Source organism: Pinus tabuliformis, chromosome 4_2 (assembly GCF_031772625.1).
Source record: "Pinus tabuliformis cultivar Carrire ecotype Pingquan chromosome 4_2, CPIR1, whole genome shotgun sequence".
NCBI classification, from domain to species: domain Eukaryota; kingdom Viridiplantae; phylum Streptophyta; class Pinopsida; order Pinales; family Pinaceae; genus Pinus; species Pinus tabuliformis.
In genome coordinates, this window is record NC_142304.1 from 163,811,394 (window position 1) to 163,835,990 (window position 24,597).

The 24,597-nt window shown below is 38.5% G+C and overlaps 1 protein-coding gene across 2 annotated transcripts in view; it reads right to left on the reverse strand.

The window, feature by feature from the left end:
* Window positions 1-24,597, reverse strand: part of LOC149168690 (uncharacterized) — a 342,439-nt gene that overhangs the window by 302,197 nt on the left and 15,645 nt on the right. The window lies entirely within an intron of this gene.

The window sequence follows — 24,597 nt, forward strand, 5'->3', positions numbered from 1 at the left end:
ATGACCATCTTGAATAGCAGTTGTAATTAAATGCACAAAGATGAAGCAAACTAGGACTTCAAATTTAGCTACAAGTGGGAAAGGGGCATATAATAAAAATGCAAAATTTAAGCAACCAAACTTGAGGATCAGAAGATTCCTTAACATAAAGCAGACATCCTCCACCCCTTGCTACTTAATTCTAAGTTTTTGAAAAAATGGTGGCAGTTAGCAATTAAAGAGGCTAAACTGCCCAACTGAAAATTTCAAGCACAAAGAAGTTGCAAGAGAAAGAAAATTCACAAAAGTGTATACAGACAAGTCATAGAAAACATGTGCGCGGTTTGGCATACAAATAGTTAGGGATCGGTTTCTCGTAACCCAGCATTAATACAGCTTCATAAAGATAGAAAAAAAAATATGTTGGCACGCAATACAACCTAATCAGTTCTACTCATGGTCATATGTGATATGACCACAAAACAGCAATGCGAAAAGTTAAAACTCACACACAAGAATATAAACCCAAAAGGGACAGCAAGCATGCAAGTATAAAGAAGATTCCTGCGATGTACACTCATTTGTATTATCTATATATAACAATACAAAATTTTGGAAGATTGCACACATGCAGAGCTGAATATGCTCTTTCCTACCAAAATGCATAGTTGTGGGATATTCGCTACTATCAAGTTGGACAATGACCCTGTTGTCGCTCAGATTGTACAGGGACGGTGCGACAACGACTCAAGTTGTGGGTTGTCACTCTGATCACCAACCTCTCCATTCTAGTTGTCTCCCAACAACAGGCTATGGGGGGTAGTCCCTATGGAAGATAGAAATGCAAGACTTGTTGGAAACCAACAAGTCCAAGAGACACAGTTGAATGGCCTAGCCACTTGGATAATTCAGCCAGATTTACAGATTAAATTAGATTTAGATGTGAGACTAGTGCCTTATAGAGTCAATTTCTTGTTTTATAGTGATTAAAGACCAAGTAACCAAATGAACAACCGTTGCTTGAATGCTTAACTATCCTATATGCTATGCAAATCCTAAGACCTAGGTGTGATGCAAGGATTTTGGTTATATTTAATTAAATGTCTATTCTAGGTGTATCCTTCCTATTAACTATTTTGAAGCTAGTCTTTAGAGTAGGTTGTGAGAAATAGGCCAAGGGGAAGCAAGTGAAGGCTTGATTAACGATACCTCCCCTTAGGTACTAACCACCCGATGCGTCCAGCGCTACAGAGGTTGTGGCTCTGATAACTGCAAGGTCACCGTGTTAACCACTAAAGAGGTGCTAGGCTCTTCAAGCTAGATGAGAAAGGTGGTCCTATTATTTCTATCAACCAAGCTTATGCTTGGAGGTAAGTTATTAATGCAAGACTAGTCTTTAGGATGAGATGCAAAGTTATGCGTGAGTCTTGAGTTAAGATTGTTTATGTTAAGTACTTGGTATTGATTATCTTATGACAAGAGTACTCAATTAATGAATGGAAAAGCAATCTTAACAACAAGAGATACCCATGATACAATCAATCACCAATATGCTCAAGATAAAGATATTAACCAAGTAAAGAGACAAGAGCACTTATCCACTTAGAATAACTAGCAAATGATTCGTCAAGAGATAGACAATAGAATTATCAATGCTAATTAGGAGTCTTCCAAGATAATGCCAATGACAATTAGATTCCTCAATGCCAATTATTCTTAGATCCTTATTGACAATGTAAAATTATCATTCACAAATCAATAATTACAATAATGAAAGCAATATTTGCCAAAGTTCTTATGCCAAAGACAATAGATATCAATATCCAATGAGCTCTTAGATTTACTAGGCAACTAAAATTATTAGATTATGTGCTTTAGGGAGTGAACTTATGAGTGCAAACTTATGACTTTATAGATCATGAAAAACTCACAAGAAAACACAATATTAGATTCCAAATAATCAATACTAGCAATCTTCTTCACAATAGCATATAAAACCATGAAACAAGGAACAATTATTATCAATTGAGTGTGAGCATGGAAATCGCTTATGTTACTTATGTTCCAATGTTTACCAAATGAGCAAATTAATGACCTTTATGACAACAGTAGATTACTTAAGTTTTAGAGCTCTTTCAGGTGCCAAATGAGATACATATGCTTGCCAAAAATGAGCAATAGGAACTCAAATGTCAGACCAACTTTGCCAAGACCAAATTTATGAATGAGTTAGCCCTCTTATGACGCAAATACCACTGTTATATCATACTTATTATGAATAGATGACAGTAACTAAAACTTGTAGATCTATGCCAAAAAAGCTTAAGTGACTGGTCAATGTGCTAGATAGTTATCAATTAATTTTATGCCACTTAGATGTGTTTGTTATCACTGTTAGGAAGAGCTGAGACTGCTGTAGCAAAACCGAGATAAGTAGAGGGTTTAGAGATGGAAAATCAATGGCCTTAGGCCTATAAGAAACTTGCCCACTTGCCAAAATTTTTCCAAGTATTGGAGGTTTGGAGCACTTGCAAACACAAAAATTGAACTCCAAATCTCTGCAAAACACACCAAGATCAGACCAGAATTTGAAAAATCACCACAGAGGCAAAGAGAGAACAGGAAAGGCTAGAGAGAGGGGGAAGGAAGCCTCTTAGGCCTGCGGCTAGGGCTAAAGTCCTAGATAGGCCTGCAGCTGGGGCCTCACAGCAAGCCTTGAAAAGGCTGCCGCTAAGCTAAGGGAGGGGCGGAGAGGCACTAGAGGGCTGCGGCCCAAGGCCAAGGCCTCCTAGAGGCCTGCGGCACCCAAGGAGGAGCCTCTAAGAGGCTGTCGCAAGCCAAAGAAGGCTGTGGCTTAGTGACAAGAGGGTCAAGGAGGGGCTGGAAGCCCACAGAAGAGGAGGGAAAGGGAGAAAAGAGGACAGCGAAGGGGAGAAAGAGGGGGGCAGAGGAAGAGAAGGTTGAGCGGAGGGATAAGGAAGGAGGCTGAGGGGATAGGGAGGATCCAAAAGGCCTACGGCCAGGCCTCAGAGGCCAAGGAAGGGTTGTCGCAAGGCTTAAAGGGCCTGCGGCCAAGAAAAAGGACTCTAGGGCTAGACGGCTAGGCTAGGAAAGGCTAGACAACTAGGGTAGAGGAGGACGTTGGGCCTTGAGGCCCTAAAAAAATTACAAACCCTCGCCAAAATTGTGATTTTGCTTCATATATTCAATATTCGCCCAAATCGCTGCAAAATATCTTGATGTTGACCCTGCAAAAATTCTAGAGGCTAGATCTTACCTTCAAGGGCCTAGATCTAGCTCTAACCCAGCAAATCTTCTTGAGTAGGCTTGGATCTCACCTGCACAAATGAAAAATAAAATACCCAAAACCCCAATATATGCAAAAATTCAAAATAAACCCCAAACCCCAAATCGCTACAAAACAAACGTTAGAAAAAATTATTCTACAAAAGATTATTTTACAAAATATAGAAATATACAATGCTTGAAAAGATTCTTGAAGAATATTTTTTTGTGATAATGACAATAGCTTGATGTATTTCAAAAGATAAATGTTAACCACAGCCTTAGCGAAGTAAGAAAACCACATAAATTTCCTGAAGCCCAAACAAGGTCGGCATATGCCCACAGTCTGTGAACTTGGAGCCCAAGGGTCGGGGAACCTGCAAACTCTATATATTTCTTAAGAGAAGATTGTTAGATCATATAATGAATCAGATCACCTAAGATAAACCCAAAACTTACCAATAGAATGTTCCTATCATCTACAAATGAAATAACAATTCATATAATATTGAAGCACAATATAGGAAAGCACATACCCAGCACGTACCACAAATCAATGAGACAAAGACACCATGAACTGAACCCCAAAGTCTTTTATTATGAATTTCAAACATTCCCAGCAAAACAGTGGCTTCACACCAACATTACAAAATTACATTTAGACCAGAGTCACTATCATTGTGATTTGAGAAGCAAATGGCTTCTAATTTATAAATAAATCCCTCAAAGTGGAAAATAACGACTAGTTGGCTTGATCCCCGTCAAATAATCTCGAGCGTCAATAAATACTAGATCAACTTTTAATCTTTGTCGCTGAAAATATTTATTTTTGAGAAATTTTCGAATTTCTCATTAAAACCATTTTTTATTAATCCAAAAAAAATATTTTGGATTAATTTCCTCAAAAATTTGACTTTGACTTAACCACCAAAGTCCAAGGGCTCAATTTTTCTTGAAAAAACTATTTTTGCCTTGGTGGGGGACCTCCAAAAATTGACTTCTTCATGACCCACGAATTTTTTTGGTCATTTTCCACTTGGAGAAATTAATTTCTCTAGAAATTATTTTTTTACTCTAAATTAATTAATTTTCTGACTTAGGATTTAATTTTTATTTTGCCAAAAAAAAGAATTAATTGGCGCAAGAGGGGATTAATTATTTTTCCACCCTCAAATACTTTAGCCATGGTTTCTGATTGTGAGGGAACATGCACTAAAATATTTCTACATCAGATATTTACAAATTCAACCCTCAAAGGGGGAATACCCATTTGTTATAGACCCTCGTGACATTTACCCAATTCTGCGACACGAACGGGTATTGTGCTTTCCTATATTGAGCCTGGTATGTCCGCATTGATAGTTGCCCCACGAAGCCAAGAAGATGTGCAAATCCAAACCTCTATTTCAATAATAGTCCAAGGTATGACTTTGATTTTGGTTTTATATACTAATAGTCTATTATTAACAGGTAATGAGCCTTTGATGATAAAACTAAGAGGGAGATGGCCTCTGAAGTTCGAAATGAAGAATCATGGCATGATGAATTACATTCTGAAGTTGGGAAAAGATATTTTCAAGTTATTAAAGAAAGCGGAAATGTGAATCCTTGGACACTCCAATTGAATTTCAAGAAGTTATGAATAGATATTGTTGAACCTGACTTGGCAAACAATGATTGATTGAAGCATTGATATTCCATGTGAACACCCATCCGTATATGTATATGTATATATGTTGCATAAAACCTAATTGAGTTGCTTCATACACGTTGAGTTTCCGCCAAGCACCCTTTGAGATATTTGCATGGGACGATCAATTTTTGATCTGAGATATTCTTCCTATGATATGTGATTGCATGGATGTACTGATGGTGATTAGGATCAATATAGATGAGATAAGCACATCTAGGTGCTCATTTAATATGAAATCTACCATGATATTTTGATGAAAATTTTGTAGTGTTACGCACGGCCGAGGTTGATAATAATATTGTTGGCATGGTTGTTGTGAGGCAAGTTGAAGAAACTCTTTAGAAAGTTATTTTGAACAGGTTCTGGATATGACAGTGATACATGGCGATAATAATGAGTGGGATCTGATTGGCAGAGAATCATGTATATTGTTGGGACTGAGATGTCTTCATATATTGAGACAGTGTTGCCATATGAGACAAGCTTAGGCTTGTGGTTGCTGCGTAGGATGAATAAGGTATCTTTTTTGTGATATATATATATATATATATATATATATATATATATATATATATATATATATATTTGTTCTAATATAATACTTGATTTGATGTCCTATATGAACAAGAGACTGTTGCTATTGAGACATGATGATTACCATATATGAGCACGATGATATATTTCTGATCTATAGAGAGCATCGTTGATTGAGCACACTTGTTACTTTTTGTAGCATCGGATGTGTTCTAGCCATGAAATTTGGTGTAGAGGCTAGAATACATGAGATCTCCAAAACCCAGAAATCGTTTCTGGAAATTCCACCTAGAGATGACTTAATTAGATTACTAACCTATTTTTTAATGTTTCGAAAATCTAAACTTAGGAAAACTTGTTAATTAATCAGAATTAATTAAGTCAAGCTGAGAATAGTTTAGAAACTCACACGGATCAACTTCAAGATGATCCTAGCCCTTGATTAAGATTTAACCTTGGTCGTTTGAGTCCCAACAGAGAATTATAAGAAGAAGTCAATGGGAACTTGAAAAAGCACACCAGCAGTTCGATTTCCTTGGCAGATCGATTTCCAGAGAGCAACAGTAATTGTCGGAGAGGCAGCAATAAGTGACAAAAGTGATCCACGCAGAAGCAACGTAAGGACTACGCAGTAGTTGAAGCAGAGCAGTTCGATTTTGCTGAGAAGGATGTCGATTCAGTTTCCAAAGGCCGGGAAAGTCTTCCAGAGGACCGGAGATTCACCTCCAGCAACAAAGGCGGCTAGACAGCTAGCTCAAAGGTAGATTCGAGCCACACGTGTGACAGGCGGTGCATGGACTACACAGAGGGCCTTCGTTGGGGTTTGGACGGCCAGTTTTTCTGTAGAAGCCAGTGTGGGGATTGCTTGTGGGGTGAGAGAATTTTCTCTCTAATTATTTTTGTCAGATACTTGCTGATTAGATTGCTAGTTGGGCATCCATAGATTGTACTCAGAATTTCATTGCTGCTTAATAATAAAAAACCCTCAGCTGCTACACCGCTTTTCCCAAGTTGGGTTTTTCTGGGGACATTTGTCCAAAAATAATGGTGTCATTTTTATGTGTGTGTGCTAGTATTTTCTCAGTTTCCAGCATTATTATTTCCGCAGTTTTATTTGTGAAGGTTGTAGTGTGATTTATTTGATATTTGTCGTAGCAGATAAATTGTTAAAATAATTAAAAAGTAGAAAAAAAAATCCAGTTGCTGCAATAGGATTTCAGTTTTGAAATTTTCACATGGTATCAAAGCGTAAGTGATCAGACGGGAAGCTCAAAAGCGAAGGAGAGAATTTCGTTGCTCAGAGGGAGCAACAGGCTGAAATTCCTAGAGGCTGTGCAGTTCATTGATAGGCAGGCCAAATTGTTGGGCCAACAGTTCAATTTTCAGTTGCAGGGTGGCAAAAAAGTCAAATTGTCTGGGGTAGTGATTCCAGAAGTTAGAGGGAGCAGCAGCAACTCAGATTTTCGCTGTACAGATTCCTTGGTTGGGCGCAGACAGTTTTGCAATAACAGAACCAACATCGGGTGGAAGAGAAAAGCACACACAACAGAGGGAAAATTTCTCTCAGGGAACTTCGAGTCTCAAAAGTTCGATTTTCCAGGCAGATTGGCAGTAGCAGCTAGCAGATCTGTGCATTCCAGAAGGGAGTGTGAGTAGCAGAGCAGCAACCAAGCAGAGGGAAAGATGGAGTTTTCTACAATTTTTGAGATGGCCACAGTAGGGCTTACAGATCAAGATAGGTTGGATGGAGCTTCCAACTATGTCATCTGGAAGGTCAGGATATCTTTCCTTCTAGATGAATATGGCCTAAAAGCCTACACATAGAATGTGGTGGCAGTTCTTCAAGATGCGGATCAGCAAAAAGAATACAGGAAGGAGATGGAAAGGGCAAAGCGGTTGATCTTGGATGGAGTCCGAGATCATATAGTCTCACATGTGGCAGACAAGGGAACAACCAAGGAAATGTGGGATGCTCTCTTCCCAGCAGTGCAAGATGTTCTTGGAAGAAAAGTTGAGATGCATCAAGATGCAGAAGGGAGAAGGCATAGATCCCTTCCTCGCCAGAATTTAATAGGCCCGGGAACAACTTGCAACTGTTGGGGCAGCACCTCAACCATCAGAGCTAGTGCGATTGGCACTAAACAGTGTCTCTGAGGATTGGCAAGTGTTTGTCCAAAGCATATTGGGCAGAGACACTTTGCCAAGATGGGACAGAATGTGGGCCGATTTGCAGCAGGAGAATTTGAGGCGAGCTCTGTTAAAGAGCTCCATGAATGGCAGCAGTAGCAGTGGATCGAAGGTGGTGAAGGAGGAGGATAATATGGCCCTTGCATCTAAGGGTCCCAGTCAAGGGTAGGGAGAGCAGAGGAAGAAGAAGAAGGACCGGTCAAAGGTCAAGTGCTTCAGATGTGGTGAGTTGGTCACTATAGCACGCAATGTCCTCTCAGGAAGAAGGACAAGCAAGAGAAGCAAGACCAAAAGGCAACGTCAGCTAAGATCGACAAGTTGTCCTCCAAGTTGGAGGAAGACTTCGCGATGATGGCAACCATACCTCCAAGAGTGAGGTGGGGTGACTTTGAGTTGTAGCCACAGAGAGGTACAGATTTGGGTAGGGTCCTTGAGGAGTCCACCTCATGCATCATTACCTAACTACGAGGGCCCACAGTATTCAGTAGAAGGATGGATCAGTGTCAGGAGATGCAATCAAATTCCAGAGTGACAGTTACAAACTAGTTGCAGTCAGATGCTGGAGAACGCAATGCAGAGTTGACAACAGTGCAGAGTTGCACAGTGCAGAGTTGACAACAGTGCAGAGTGGCACAGTGCAGAGTCAGCAACAGCATAGATTCTTCAGTGACAGTGCAGAGGCTAGTAGCATTCAGAGACTCAAGTGACAGACGCATCACACTGATCATAGTGGATTCGGTATTTCGGATGCTTCTCAGTTGCAGTTGTTGCAGTTGCAGCAACAACAAATGAGAGGAAGTTGCAGCGCAGATGCAATGTTGGCAGCAATACAACAGGGTCAGCAGCAGCACAGATGCAACATCAGAGTTGCACAGTTGTTGGCGGGCAGTGGCAGGTAGTCACATTTGCCAGACATCAACAGCGTGACTTGAGATGATACCAAGACAGAGTGTTGTAGCAGGGTGTGTAGCACTAGAACACAGTGCTCGCTAAGAGGGAGTGTTAGCTTTTGTAGCATCGAATGTGTTCTACCCACGAAATTTGGTGCAAGGACTAGAATACATAAGATCTCCAAAACCCAGAAACCGTTTCTGGAAATTCCACCTAGAGATGACTTAATTAGATTACTAGCCTATTTTTTAATGTTTCCTAAGTCTAAACTTAGGAAAACTGGTTAATTAATCATAATTAATTAAGTCAAGGTAAGAATAGTCTAGAAACTCACATGGATTGACTTCAAGATGATCCTAGCCCTTGATTAAGATTTAATCTTGGTCGTTGGAGTCCCAACAGAGGATTATAAGAAGTCGATGGGCACTTGGAAAAAACATACCAGCAGTTCGATTTCCTTGGCAGATCGATTTCCAGAGAGCAGCAGTATTTGTCGGAGAGCCAAAGATTGAAGCAGAGACAGAGAGGGGCAGGGGCAGTGATCCGGAGGAAGCTTTCCAGATCGGGAGAGGCAGCAATAAGTGACAAAAGTAATCCACGCAGAAGCAGCGCAAGGACTGCGCAATAGCTGAAGCAGAGCAGTTCGATTTATAGCTAAGAAGGAGGTCAAAAGTTTCCAAAGGCCAGGAAAGTTTTCCGGTGGGCCGGAGAGTCACTGCCAGCGGTAGAGGCACGATAGATGGCTAGCTCAGAGTTAGATTCAAGCCACATGTGTGAGAGGCAATGCAGGGATTACACAGAGGGCCTTCGCTGGGGTTTGGATGGCCAGTTTTCCTATAGAAGCCAGTGTCAGGATTGCTTGTGGGGTGAAAGAATTTTCTCTCTAATTATTTTTGTCAGATACTTGTCGATTGCATTCCCAGTTGGGCATCCATAAATTGTACTCGGAATTTCGCTGTTGCTTAATAATAAAAAACCCTCAGTTGTTGCACCGGTTTTCCCAAGTTGGGTTTTTCTGAGGACATTTGTCCAATAATAACGATGTCATTTTTATGTGTGTGCTAGTATTTTCTCAGTTTCCAACGCTATTATTTCCGCAATTTTATTTGTGAAGATTGTAGTGTGATTTATTTGATATTTGTTGTAGTAGATAAATTGTTAAAATAATTAACAATCAGAAAAATAAATCCCAGTTGCTGCAATAGGATTTCAGTTTTGAAATTTTCACAACACTGAGCCAGCGCTCCTCCCCCCCTCTCTGAGCTCCCAGGGTGTGGAATTGAGATGGAAGGCTCCTAGGGTTGAGGGAACTCTAGAAAATAGGTGTGCGTGATCCCTATTCTTGCAGCGGGTCAGGTATCTCCCCTATTGTCACCCATAGGGTGTGTGTGATCCTTGTCTATTTTAGCAAGTTAGGTATCTCCCCCTATCTTGGTCTAGCAAAGTATACCCCAATTGGCATCATACCCACAAGTCGGGCTTTTTAGGATTGTCCCTCCCCGTTTGGCCAACGGGTTGAGGAGGCTTGGGGGTGTGTGATCCTTACCTTTGGGTATCTCACCCCAGCTCAGATTATGATGCAGGTGTTCTACCACATGACAGTTGAGGGTCATTGATCGGCAAGCAATAGGATGGGTTGAGATGTGCTCCCCTACATCACCTATTGCTCGATATGGGGTTGAAGATGTTTTGCTCCCCCATGAGGTTTTAGGTTGAGATGTGCTCCTTGATATGGTTCCGGTTTGAGACTAAGCTCCCCGATGTGGTTCCAGGTTGAGTTGGGCTCCCTGAGGATAAGCTATATGATGTTTCCCAAGTGGTAGCATTGGGCTCCCCACTGGCAATGATTTCAGGTTGAGATGTGCTCCCTGATGTAGATTCAGGTTGAGATGTGCTGCCTGATATTGTTTTGGATTAAGATGTGCTCTTTGGCATGATAAAGGGTGGTAGCTTAGGCTCCCCTCTAATATCAAATTCTTCTTCTTTTAGATTCGAGAATGTTCAGCATATGAGTAGGGACAATCAAGAGATAAGCATGAATAAGAAGAGATGAACCAAGATGAATGGTGACGACATTTAATGATGAGATACTTGAGACAAGATATGATTTGATGATAGGATACTTGCGATGATTACATGATGCAGTTGGAATTTCTCCCTAGCTGAGAGGGAGTGTTAATTTGGCAGCTTAGTGACAAATTCCAACCATGGGATGAGATTCCTCTTTTCAAGAGGACCAATTTTGACTATTAAAGTGCTCAATTTGGACAAGGGAAAGTGTATTTTTAAATTAAATCCCACACATGCATATTTGATCAGATCGGCCCTAAAACAAATTGGACACCCTTGGAAGGTTATAAATACAAGTGAATTCAACCTCATTTGGACATGATCATGAGACATTCTTTTGTTCTCTTCTTTGGCTTGGCTTGCACAGGTCTGAGGCAAGTTCGTTGAGATTGGTTGGCACAAGTCCGAAATTGCAGATCTGAAGCTCGCATTTAGGGGTTTGGGTCTCAGCCGCAGGCATGTCATAAAAAAATTTCGACTATAGTCGCAGGCATGTCATGGAGAAATTTCGACCAAAGCCTTTCAGCTGCATGCATGACACATCTTCCTTGCGACTGGGACCTAAAGGTTGAATTCTCCAGTTGACCGAAGTTTTCGTCAGTTGACCGCAGTATTCGGTAGTTGACCGCAGTCAATGACAGTTGACCGCATGTATCAGAAGTAGATTTTTTGGTTATTAGCTTCTTTGGGTTCATCTTATGGATGTTGATTAGTTGTTTTTGCTAGATAGGGTTATGATTGAAGATATGGATCATTGTACTCTCTTTTGTTGAATCATTCAATGAAAATCTAATAAGAAGAAGAATTTGAAAGGGTTTTCCCCATGGTGGGTTTTGCCCTAGTCTCCGACCAATCCTAGTATCTCTATGTGTGAATGTTCTTCTTCTATTGTTCCTTTATGTTCTACAACATTGATGATGATATTGTTCTTTCTACATAGTTGCATATGTTACTGAATAATGATGTAAATATGAATAATGATATGATGCTATGGGGTAAATTCTATATGGAAATAATGAAATGCAATTATCAAAGCAAAGAACAATATAGCCCTAAGAAAAATTAACAGGAACACCTTCCCATTTCCTTCAAATCCATGAGGCTGCTCCAAAGCTATTGGGAAAGAGTAGACGCAAAAAGTGGGAGCAAGAGCAAGAGTGTTAAGTGAGAGCGAGATCAAGAGTGAGAAGCACATTTTTCAAAAAGCTTCCAAGAGTGGAGCATTTCAAGAGTGACTTTCATATAATACATATTTTAATATATTTTAATGAATATATATTCAAATAAAGCATGCAGAATGCCTAATAAACTACATAAAACATGAAAACATATATTTAACTACTAGATTAATGATGATCATTAAAGCATCAACCATTTAGTACACATAACATCAATCATTTATTAGTTATAACATTGTCATCAAATGATCAATCATCAACCTTCAAGTTTCAACATATAAAATTTGTCATCAACAAGTTGTATCAAATAACATCAACCGCAACATGAAATTGTGCATCATATTCATTACCAAAGAGTTGTAATATTCAATCAACATTTAAAAGGTAGCTTCTATGTTCAAAATTAAACTATCATATAATGTTTACAAAATAAGCCATAATAAAAACAAAGTACTAAGTTCTAGAGACAACTTTTAAACAGGAAAAAAAAAATATCTATAATATGCTAAGCTTTCCTCTTGCCACAAGAAACTTCTAGTTTTTTTCCCATTATCTATGAAGAAGAGGAGAAGGAGTATATGGAAGTGTTCATGGAAACCGATCAGCAACTTCATGGCCCCCACATAATTCTGGATGTTGTGAAGCTAAAGGAAAAGCTCCCACATCTGGAAACTTGTTAGTGGATTGGGGTGTCATGTTTGCTCCATGAATATGATCACCATCATAATCACCCAAGCGCTCTAAAATAGAGTTTCATCCTGCAAATAAGCCTCCTATGGATTGTTATCCAAAGTCATATATGTTATCATTCTTCATTGCGTCATAATAATGGGACAACCACCTTAAGTTGTAGTGCACACAAACCAAGCTTTCTTCCTAATCTACATTTATATTGTTTCTCTTCACACTATGGACGAACTTATGGGTGCTCCAAATCTCTCTACAAAAGAAGTGTTGACAACCTATGAAAGCACCCTCACTACCATACACGTTCCACCATTCGATAGGATTCAAGCTATATCAATCTTCAATTGCATGCTAGCAAAAACTTTATGTTCACAAATGTACTTGTTCAATTGGCTTCATACTTCATCGCGCTCCTCCTCATCAAGGACCAACATGTCTAATGCAACCATATACCCATTTTGTATCTCCAGATCTGTGTGGGGTTTTCTCCTAACCCCAACCCCAAGTGCTAGTTGGACCAACCAAGATGAAGAATGATACTTGGGTGTAAGGATATATGCTAGGGCATGCAGTGGAACATTTAGATTATCTGACCTTACGACCACATGTTTATGGATATGATCATCCAATATCACATATCTTAGCTCAACAATGTTGTTGATTTGTCTTGACATGTTATCCATCTACACTCATACACCTCCCCAATCACTAACTGGTATGTATCTACAAATTGAGTCGTACTATCAATGGGCTTGGTGAACTGTAGAAGTTACCAAACTTGTTTCCAAAACTAACCATCAAGCATTATGCCCTCCACCTCATGGAATTAATGTCTATCAAATGCAAATGTAGCCCTATCTTTCAAACCCTACCATAAATCACTTAAGACCATACTAGCCAATGCATATCTTACCTTCAAAAGGCACCTAAAGGTGAGGTAATAGCTAGCAAATATAGTCTTTGCAATCTTTAGTAGCTCCAACTTATAGTGATTGCAGAAAATGTTGTGTGCCACGCTATGATTGCTAACAAATTTTATCATTTCCTTCCCTCTCTTGGGCAATTCAACAATCCATTTAAAATCATTGTCCTTCATCCTACTAATATCATGCATCAAAAGGTTCAATGTGTGAACCAAACACCATAAACAAAATATGTTAGGGTCTATATCCTTAAATGCTACTCCTACTCCCTTACAATTAGTAGCATTATCAATGATGACTTGAATGACACTATATGATTGAATCTCTTGAATGGATTTAATTAAGGGTTCTACAATATCAATACCACTCTTGTAACAATCTGAGTAGCCATGCGTTGAAAGGAAGATTGCACCACTACTAGAAACACCAAAAATATTTATTATTGGTCTGCCTTTAACAATTGTCTAACCAACAAATACAATGAATACCCCATATTCATTCCAATTATTTGTAAATTTCCTAGAGCACTATGGATTTTGGCTCTTTCCCTATCAAGTCCCATGGTTCTGGCTTTGTCATACGCAAGGCTCCTGCATCTTTTAGGGGAACCATTGATGGCTTGTACCAATTTATGGCGACAAACATTGAATGGTACACCACATACATACAGACACCTAAAAATTTCCATCTACGTCATCCCTACAACCTTGGTCAAGGAAATATGCCATTTTTCTATGCCTTGAATGCACAAGCAAGAATCCACTAGCATGGGTCAATGGGGATTGACCACCAAACATTCTTTGTGAGCCTAGATTTGTCTCTCATACTCAACCTTTGACCTTTTGGATTTAATTTGTTGGGCCTCCTCTTCCTTCTTGTATTTGTTTATATCTTTGATTGGCCATGCTCATAGGTTTTCACTCCTATATTCTTAACTTTGTGTCATAAACCTGTAGAGGTGGTTTCTCACACGTGTATAGAAACCTATGTAATTTTTATGACAATGCGAGCACAACCAACCCCTTTCCCTCCCCCAAACTTTATCACATACTTCCACAATGGTGTTGAGCTCTCTTTGAGTTTTTGTCCATCACCATTGTCATTTTTCATTATCATCATCCCCTTCCATTTCTTCACCCCCTCCATGGCATGTGCCATCTACTTCTAGTTCCTTCTCATGCTCACTAATATTTTGATGGCCTCTAAACACCACCATCATAATTGAAAATGGAACCTAAAGAATATACCACATTAACACACCCATCTTGTTGAATTTTGATAATAACTTGTTGCATGCAATAGAATGACTGAGAAGGAGAAATGGGAAAGTGCTTGAAAGGAGAACATTCAACATTCAAGAAGGGAGTGTTCAAGAAGCACACTTCGAGGGGAGGGACTCCCCTACAACATAGGGTTGATTTATGTACACTTCTTTCCTAGTTATTCCATTAAGGAAAAGTTGTTTTCACATCCATCTAGTATATGCCCCATCCCATAAATGAAACTAAAGACAATTTCTCTAATGGAAGTGTACTTAGTGATTGGTAAGAGTAAATGTTTCATCATAGTCTACTCACTATCTTTAGAAGGACCCTCTCACCACAAACCTTGCCTTAAACTTCTCGATGTTTCCATCTGCAACATGCTTGATTGTGTAGAGCCACTTGGAACTCACTACTAACTTCCCCTCCAATCTTGGCACTATCTCCCACACATCATTTCTCATGATGGAGCTACACTCCATCATGACATCCCACCAAACCTTCTAGTCTATAGCCTCCTAAAAGCTAGAAGGCTCTAATCTATGATGTTGCTCATCAATGCCATGTAATTCAAAACTCATTGAAATATCTACTCTCTGTAAATGTGCTCCTAGGAGTCTCAACATACCCCTAAGCATCGTTCAATGTCTAAGGTTGTATAGAATAGTGAGCTCCCTCTTGGTTACTACCTCTTTGTAGAAACCCCCAAACTCCTGGGAGGTTTACTCACCCCCATTTACCGATCTCAAGACTCTAATCCTCTTCCCCGTCCAACTCTCAACTAGAGCATTGAACTCCAGGGAAGTATACTCACCCCACTTTCCCGATCTCAAGACTCTAATCCTCTTCCCTCTCCAATGCTCAACTAGAGCTTTTAACTCCTAAAACCTATTAAAGACCTCATCCTTGGTCTTTAATAAGTAGATCCAAAAGAAGGCATCAATAAAGGAAACTTAATACATACTTCCTAGGATTGATGCTACTGACATCGATCCATAAGCATAACACATACTTCTTAGGATTCATGCTACTAAAGTCAATGAAAATTCACTAGGTCTAGAACCTCCTTAGACCTATGTTTTCTACTTGCAAAAACAGTTTTAGCATGCTTGCCAAGTGTGAACCCTTCACATACTCTTCATTGCTCAACTTTGAACTCTAAAAGACCTGTGACTATCTCCCTCAAAATAGGAAACACCTTATGATGTGGGTGCACCATCATCTCGTGCCAAAATTCACACAAGTCGTCATTGTTATGTACAAGGACTCCAACAACTTCACCCCATAACCTATATATATTTCTTTCCTTGACGCCTATTACTCATGTTGCTTTGGAGTATAAATACCTTTGGCATGATGAGGATCATTGGTTCTTGAACTCCACTGCATAGCAGTTATACTCCATAACTAAAATTGAAAGCAAGTTCTTCCTAAGGCCTTGAACAAAAAGAACAGCATCTAAGTCTACAGAGTTATCTAACTAAATTTGAAGGAAATGGTAACAACTCTTGTTGTTAGGTACTTTGCACCATTATCAAGCTCTACATGAACCCTTGAGTTGCGTTCTTTTAGACAAGAAAAAATATTGTCAAGTTGACATCATATGCTGAGATGTCCCATTGTCCACATACCAAGCATCCTTGAGAACCATGTTGGTAGAAAAGGAAAAATAAAATCAAGAAATCCTTCAAATTTGGTAACAAATTCATTCATCTAGGTTTCTACAAAGGTTGTCACCTACTTCTATTGCCATTACCCTTTTCCCTTCTTCCTTTATGGACAATGTTATGCATAAAACCCATGCTTAAATGAAACATTTGAACTTGCTCAAGTGTCCTTCTTCCATGGATGTTAGGTTGAATCCTCATTTGTTCCCTTGCCCTAGCTAAGTCCTTTTCCTTTAGCCTTCCTCATTTATCCAAATAAGGCTAGCATATAGTCACCACCCTTCTTGCAAACCTTTAACTCCATCTAAGTCTCCTCCTAGAAACATTCATCCCATAGTCTCTCAAAAGAGGAAAGATTCTCGCCAGCATAAATTTCCTTGACAAATGTTTCCCATGAAACTGAGAATTCATTAAGTGTTATGTTCACTGGCTCTTCATCTTCAATCTTTTCCCCAACTGCTACAAGTTGGTCATGAATCTACCTGACCTTCATAAGTGATGTGGTAATTATGTCTGATCTGGCCATCTCTATATCTTATTTGTTTTCTCTCTCTAGTAGAGGCCAATACAAGCATCAACATCTTCTTTGCGATCTTCTTCTCAAATATATGTGAAATCAAGTGATCATTTACACCATCCATTTAGCCTTCACTTCCTTCTCATTGCATGCCAATTGTTGTGGATATGTAGGTGTAGCCACAACATCTTGCCATCATCCCAGAGATTATTCTCTTCCAATAACAACATTACCTTACTTTTGCAATGCAAAAAACTCGAGGTCCCTTCCAATTTGTCCTCAAATCTAAGGCTAATTGTTGCCATCTTTGAGATATAAGACACAAACTCTTAGATTTGATAAAGTAAGACAAAAACCTATCTTATAAATGCTTAAGAATATCAATCAAAGTCAAAGCTCCAATACCATGTTATTGCCAACCTTAGATGATTAAAGTTCTTATGATCTCAAAGCAAAGAAATGAAATAGAATTTATTCAACTCTTGAAATTTAATTTATGAACATAACATCAATCACATGATAGCTAGAAAAGTAATTAGCAGAAGCATAGACGAAAGGTCCTTTATATCAACTTCTCATTCCTTAAATCAAAGCTTACAAGGTGTTTTCTACAGCGGGCCAAACCCACAGTTGTATAGTCCACAAAATCACCCAAAACAAATATGTACGACTTGTTGAAAAGGTGTGTAGCCTACACAAAAAAGGAGGAAAACAATAGCACAAGTAAGGTGCGTACAACTGTTCTCGAGCTTTGTTGTATGCCTCCTCCTTCTTGAACTCTCGCTCCTCTCCAACTCACTAGATTTGCTCAATTGTGATTTACCTCTTCTATTGTGTCTTATTAATGCTTTGTTAAAAAAACCCTAATTTTCCAAAACCCTAGTCTCAGCTTGAGACATATGGCCTAGATTAAATCTAAGTCATTAATGTATTAAATACATTTTATCAGACTTCTTAAGCTAAGTCATTTACAAAACTAAGATATTTCACTTTTTCCTAAGAGTATTAGGAAATAGAACCAATTATCCACTTTTCCTAAGTGGTCATTTTCCGAATGTCTTGAACCAAGTCCTACACGTTCACATTGAAATCTATGCATAAAACTCCTTTTTGAGCTACACTTCTCAACAACTTTGATGTCATAGTGGTTAGCAAGAAGAAAAGAAGATATGATCTAATAATGTTTGACAAGTGTTGCTCAATATTATTGGTAGTAATGTCCTTGTGCAGATAGAATGAGTTGTGATTGCTCTACTTCGATTTAGTTGAACCGAATCAGGTTCATATGCTTAGCCTATAGCCTTTTCTTCTAGATCTATCTAATCATGGAGGAATGAGTGACAAGTTGCAAGCTCTGATTGAATATTCCCTTCTTAGACCAACATTGCCTATAAATACCGATTTGGGGAAAGGAAGGGGGTTCTTACATTTTTTTTAGATATCTTTACTACATCATAGCATGTACTCTCATCCCCACATTTTGTCATTATGTGCTAAACATTACAACCCTTTTTGTCAATCATCAGCTAAGTAACTTCAACCATATATTGTTGGAGAGATGCTAGTTTCAACCTTTAAAAGTCCAATCTCTAACATATATGCATTGCATATGTTAGGGAAGACTCTGGTTGTTTCAATCTCTAAGATTATAGTAGCTAGCAATAAGAAAACTGGCTTTGATCTTAGAGTTTCCATAAGGGACTGCCAATACTGTCTATTGGAATGTCCTCATGCAAATACACTGAGTCATAATTGCTTTTATTTGTAGTGGTTAGCCCTGTTACCACCCAAATTGTACTTAATGATAAAATCCCTAATCCACATGGTACAACTAAAGAGACAATTGTTGAGACTATCACCTCAGCAACCTATCCTCTTCACTTTAGGCCAATGTTTCTCTTACTTATGGTGGGTATCCCTAGTAGGATTACTAAGGCTAAGTAATGAGGCACAAGGTGAAGTGAGAGTAGCCTTAATAATAATAAAAATTGAGGGATTTTAAAGGATTTAAGAGTGATGGAAGGAAGTAGAGATCAATGTCAAATCCAACAATGGCAATGCAGTCAAGGTGAATCAAAGGGGGTTAAGGAGAAAAGAAGAAAACATCTTCATAATTGGTCTATTTCTTTCAAGGATTGGAGCTAAGAGATTAGAATCAACAAGAAGAATAATCCCTCATCCAATCAAGATCAAACATAGAAATCAAGGCTCAACAAGAAGATATCATTAAGGGAACAACCTTGACCAAGGAGATCAACTATGGCTTGATAATCTTACTTAACACTTCTTTCTAGGGTTGCAAAATGGAGAGACAAAGCAAGCACCAAATAGTCTCTAAACCAACAAAGGAAGAAGGAAAGGTAATTACCCTAAAACGTCTTCCTTCCACTGGTAGAAAATTCCCTTTGATGGATCAATATAGTTAGCTTGTAGAAGAATTGAGCATTTCACCATTAATCTTTATGCATCAAATAAGAACCAATATAGAGAAGCTTCAAGAATTAACAACAATCATCCATAGAGAAAGAACCCTTATACATCCATATGCTCCAAGAAAGATATGTCAATGAAGCTCAAAGGAGTGAAAGCTCCAAAAATCCAATAATGAGTACAAATGAGTAAGGATTGTTCTTTATATAGTCTAGCTCAACTTCTTTTACAATATAAAAATAATGTCTCATGTCAAATCCTTCGATCTAACCCACAAAGAGAGAAAACAATATTCTCCTCCAACTATCTAGTCAAAAATATATAAAAGATGAGGTGGTCAAACCATGTGTACAATTATCCAAGTAAAACAACCCCAAAAGATAGGGATGTCTCCATCAATGAGGGGAGGAGGTGACCCAAAGTGCAATGTCTAGCCTCCAAAGGCACCCCAAATTTGTAGATGCTCAACTCAAAGTGTGCAACTCAAGGTGTGGCATGAGTCTCCAAGATTGAATATCTCCTAAGCCAAGGGTAAAACCCCTTAAAATAGGGCAGCCTCTCTAAATCAGCTCCAAAAGGACACATGTGAAGTGTTTAAGGTATAATCATCATCCTTAAATCACGCGAATAAAATCCTAAAGTTATGGGAGAGCCAAATATGTTCGCACATGCCCAAAAGAACCCCCAATGTGATCTCCAAGGTGGCCTTCCCCTCAAACTGGGTGGAAACGTGCCTCAAAATGTGTAAACAAAGTGAGAGATCCAAAATCTAGGATGTGGAATAGCACAAGAGGTATATTGCATGAAGAAATAGCTCAAAATTGTCTTGACAAATGCCTTGGGAACTATGAATTGCCTTCAGAAATGTGAACTACATTGGGAACTATGAAGATGCCCAAAATCCTAAAAGAAGTCAATGCCATGCTCAAACCCTAGGGTGCTTCATCAAAGGGACTATTAATCATCATGTATTATATCACACGATCAACCAAAATGCCATCAAAACCTCTACCTCAGCTCATAAATGAAACCAAGTGCCTGCCCCAGCTGCCCAAATCTCATAAAAAGACAACATAGTGAAGAAATTCACTAAGAGTAACCCTATGCCAAAATAAGAGGTAACAAGACCCAATAAGATTCTCTAGCTTATATTACCTTTTCTTCCATATCTATGTGATTCATCTTGTGACTCTGTGCAAATCTTTCTTTTCATGCATCTAGTGTGAATCAAATCCTTGTCACTCTATGACCCTCAATTCAGGAGTGGTTCTACTTGAAGGAGAACCTATGGTTGGGTGTCAGGTGATAAATCTTCCTTAAGTAATCATTTGGCTTTTTTCTTTCAAGGTAAGTATTATGCTTCATGGGGTTTTAATTTACAAGCAATGTCGTTAGCTTCTTATATTTGCGTTTTAGAATCGCAGGTCTTATCAGATTCTGATGCGCTAAAATGGTGCATAAAAAAAGGTCGCCTATGAGTTGAATTATATTGTTGTGATTAAGTTTAGGAACAAAGAATTTCAAATATATACCCCATATTACAAAATTGTATTAGAGCTTCAGGTTGAGCTCTATGGCCTGGGAATAAGCTAATTTTCAAAAATCAGTGAAAGAAAACTACAATAAAGAAAGTTAGGCAAAAATCTAGAATACAAAAAAATAAAATTCCGTCAAGAAGTGTTGTTGCCAAGAAGATTAGATATTTCATTATGGTCATATGTCATACTTAGGAATTAATATTAGTATACATTATTATTTAGTTACTTTATAATGTCACAAATTTATAATGTATTAATGTAATGTTGAGTTATGATATAATAATGACTTAATTAAATCATATGATCAGGTGATAGGAGTTGTAACTTAGTAGACATATAATGTACATGTAACATATGTCCCCCGCCTCATGATTGAATATGTGATAAGACTTTACACATTGGAATAACTTCAAAGAAGCATTTTTCTCACTCCTAACTACAATTGGGTGTTGTATATGCATAAATCTAGCATGGGTATTGTTACAGCAATATCTAGCACCTAGTGCAAAGCCTCATCATTAAGTGACCTACACAATGTGTGACACACGAGAGCGTCACCACTATGACCTCAACAACTACCCACATCTCTTTAGTGAAGGACATAATCCAACACAATGGAGACTTCCCTAGTAGGGCTTAGGGATCAAGTAACCCAAGGATCTTAAGTTAAGTGCCCCCTAAGGATCCTACAACATAGATCCACCAGATAAAGATATGACAAACTAGGGTTTTAGGTGGATGAAGGAGTAAATTCTGAATTTGGGTTCAAGGGAGCTATGGGTCAATCTAAAGGCTAGGATTGGCCAAAAGAGTCTCGAATAAGTTTCCTGAACTCACCAAATCAAGATGTACCCAAGGCTGCTATAAACTAGGGTTTTGAACAAGCAAATTGCAGTAAAACACTAATTTGTAACAACAGCAAATTTAGCCATGAAAATAGTGAATAAACTATGAGAAATGAAGACTAAATTAGAGAGTAAATTAAAGGCAAAGTTACAACAAATTCTGACAGTTAATAAGAGAAACAAAACAGCAAATAAAACCTTGACGTCAGCCCTAGAAAATGGTTGAAAAATGCATGAAAAACTTCAATTTTGCTTCTCTAATGCACCTTTGCACAATGTCTAAGTTCTAACCATAAGGCATACGTCAACAAGTCATTAAATGTTGAAAATATACGATTTTGTTATAATTTAACTCTAATTTACCATGAAATAAAAAGAAAAACAATTTTTATATTTTAAAAGAATGCCACAAGAGAGATGGACTAGTGCCTTCTCAATCTAGGGCATATGGAGTCTAGGATACAAACAATTCTAGGGTTTCCTTAGAGTGATACTAAATCCAAACAAACTAGGGAAAATAAACTAACTTACCCTAGGGTTTGAGATTTAGGTTCTCAATTTTCCAGATGATTAAGGGAAAGAAAAATTTATATTTATTCTTCAAATATTTGGAAAAGGGGTTTAATTCAACAAGGGACAATGAACCAAATACCAAATAAACTAACTTAGCAAAGAACATTAATCTCATGGAACATAATACCAAGATAAAGCAAATAAATTAACTTACTTCACCATGCAACATCCAAGATCCACCATAAGCATCCATGAAAAGAGATCACATCACATCATAAATCCAACCAAGAGAAGTCGCTCAACTAGGCCTCCATAGTGCACAAGAGAGAATAATCACTAATGAAGAGAAGTTATGATCCAAGTGTGACAATGAATCCAAGAAATAAATCGACTCCATAAATATATATATATATGAGGGCAACCTACTTGATTTACCTCTAATTTGCCCACGTGTGAATAAAATACCCTCCATGCCATCTCCAAAAATATGTTTGTCCATGAAATGGTGCAAAAGATGACTCAAATGCACGCCTCATCCAAAAGTCATCTCTCTTCATCTTCAAATGGTATCTTATCACCAAAATAGCCCTCTCAAACCCTAATGTCACCCTCCAAAAAGCTTATGTCATCATCATATGTGCACATGGGTGACATCATCAACCTAGGGCATGATATCATCATAGTAGAAGGTGCACATCACCAAATTAGCCCTCTCAAACCCTAATGTCACCATCTAAAAAACTTGTCATCATCATATGGTATCATGTTAAAATTGGCAACTAGGGCCAAACTCCACCTTGGACAACTCATATGATGGAGATGATATTTTTATTGGATTCCTCTTTCTGAGAGGTGCAGGATTGATCTAAATATCATCTCATTCTGACAAGCATAAATGGAATTATGAATTTATTTCTTCTATGGACAAATTGTCAAGGTCGGCCAAAAGTCTAATGTAGGCTCATGAAGCCCAACAGATGTGTCTCTTCACCCTCAACATTGTGTATAAATAGAAGAGGCATTTTCCTCATTTGGACACACCTCAACACACATCTTTCTCTCTCCTCTCCTCATTGGCTTGTACAGCAAAGGAGCAGCTCGTCTTCTTCATGCATTGACTTGGGTTGACCAAAAATTTCAAGTTGGAATTTCAAGACTATTTTTGGGCCATCTACAGCAACGTTGACCAACGTTGATCGGGGGTCAAACTCACTCCTTTGACTGTGTTTTTCAGGCAGGAAATCCGATTTCCTTAGGCCGCATCTCTTGGCACAGAAATCGAGGAATTTGTTGTTGTTTGACCTGCGTTGACCGTAGGCCCTTTGACCGCATAGTTGACTGTGCGTTGACCAAGTTTGACCAAATGTTTCAGCGTTGTTTTGGGTTGATTCAGACTATTTTTGGAGGCCGAGTTGACTGGGTTTGACATAGCTAATTTGGAGGAGACTCTCTGCTGGTTTGACCAACGTTGACTTTTTGGTTAGGGCATCCTATTCACTGTTGTTTGACTAGATTGTTTTACAGTGACTGGACAAGTAAAGTTTGTATGATGTACTCTCTCTCTGTGCTGAAATTTTGAAGAATAATAAGAAGATTTGATCAAAGGGTTTTCCCCACATTGGGGTTTTTCCCTAGCATCCGCCAAATATTGTGTCTTCTTGTCTTGGCTTGTCTTTTGCTTATTATTTATGTTCCATCTGCATTAACTATCAATGTTAATGTGATTGCTTATCTAAAAATTGATATTGGGCTAATAAGAAAAATTGAAGTAAATTGCTCTAAAGCATAGAACATACCATTGTTATCTAAAATTAACATGGTATCAAAGTTGAGGTGAAGACAAAGCCCAAGCAAGAGTAAGAAAAGCAATCATTGAGATTTGTTGGACAAGGACAAGATTCAATGGCCTCCTCATCTTACTTCAAATTTGATGACAAGCTCAATGATAAGTCTGATTATCATGCATGGAAGATGTCTCTTGACTTGACTTTGGAAGAGCCTGATGCTATAGACTATGTGCAGGGAAAGATTGTTGAACCTCCTTCAGATGCATCGGTTGCCGCTAAGACAAAGTACAAGAAAGGTGAAGTCAAAGCTAAGAAGATCATTAGGGATTCTATTCATAAGCATTTAGTTGCTTACATCTCTGATTTGGGCACATCTAAGGAGATGTATGACAAGTTGGTTAGCATGTTTAAAGCTAGCAATGCAAACCAAGTCCTCTTTCTCAAGAACAAGTTGAAGGACATAAAGAAGGGAAGAGGAGAAGATATCCAATCCTACTTCATGAGGATCACCGAAATCAAAAATGATCTTCTATCAATTGAAGAAGTTATTGCTGACAAGGAGCTCACTCCCATTGCCCTTGGAGGTCTCCCTCATGAATGGAATGTGTTCA